Raw genomic sequence first — 859 nt, 5'->3', positions numbered from 1 at the left:
GAACCCAGGAGGTGGAGCTTGCAGTGAGCCGAGAGATCCGGCCACTGCACTCCAGGCTAGGGGAAAGAGTGAGACTCTGTATCAAAAAAAAAAAAAGATTAACCCCACCCCATTGTATGCAACTACAAACACTGCAAAGAATAAATGGTCATAGCACCAAATTACCATGACCCTGTAAGGTCGGGGGAACACACAGGTAAAACACACCTGTTATCATCTTCTACCTGGAGACCTTCAGGAAAGTGGGGATTCCAGATCCTACCACCAGGCTAATCCATCCTTGAATCCCTTCCCCATTCTCAGCTTTGTCTTCTCTCCTGCCGCAGAGTCAGCCTTCAGGAGCCATGAAACTAGAGAGCCGAGGATAAACAGAAGCATCTGCAGCAGCAGGGTCAGAGCCTTTTCACAGTCCCTGTGTGCCTGCTCTGCCCACTATGGACACGTTTCATGAATGTTCTGTGTTCTTCCTCTTAGACACAATATCCACAGTGATTAAGGAGCTGGTTCCAGTCCATATTCTACCACTTACTACTCATGTGTTTTACCCTCTGGTCCTTGATTTTGTCTCCTTAAGAATGGTGATAATAGGGCTGGGCGCGGTGGCTCACACCTATAATCCCAGCACTTTGGGAGGCCGAGGCCGGCAGATCACGAGATCAGGAGTTCGAGACCAGCCTGACCAACATGGTAAAACCCCGTCTCTACTAAAAATACAAAAAATTAGCCGGGTGTTGTGGCATGCACCTGTAATCCCAGCAACTCAGGAGGCTGAGGCAGGAGAATTGCTTGAACATGGGAGGCAGAGATTGTAGTAAGCTGAGATTGTGTCACTGTACCTGGGTAACTTAGTGAGACTCCA

At 48.8% G+C, this 859-nt stretch overlaps 1 protein-coding gene across 2 annotated transcripts in view; it reads right to left on the bottom strand.

Annotated features, from left to right (window-relative positions):
- Positions 1 to 859, bottom strand: part of PDE11A (phosphodiesterase 11A) — a 522267-nt gene that overhangs the window by 382068 nt on the left and 139340 nt on the right. The window lies entirely within an intron of this gene.

The sequence above is a fragment of the Mandrillus leucophaeus genome, unplaced genomic scaffold (assembly GCF_000951045.1).
Source record: "Mandrillus leucophaeus isolate KB7577 unplaced genomic scaffold, Mleu.le_1.0 Scaffold40, whole genome shotgun sequence".
In the NCBI taxonomy this organism is placed as follows: Eukaryota; Metazoa; Chordata; class Mammalia; order Primates; family Cercopithecidae; genus Mandrillus; species Mandrillus leucophaeus.
This window is presented reverse-complemented; position numbering and strand designations above follow the sequence as displayed.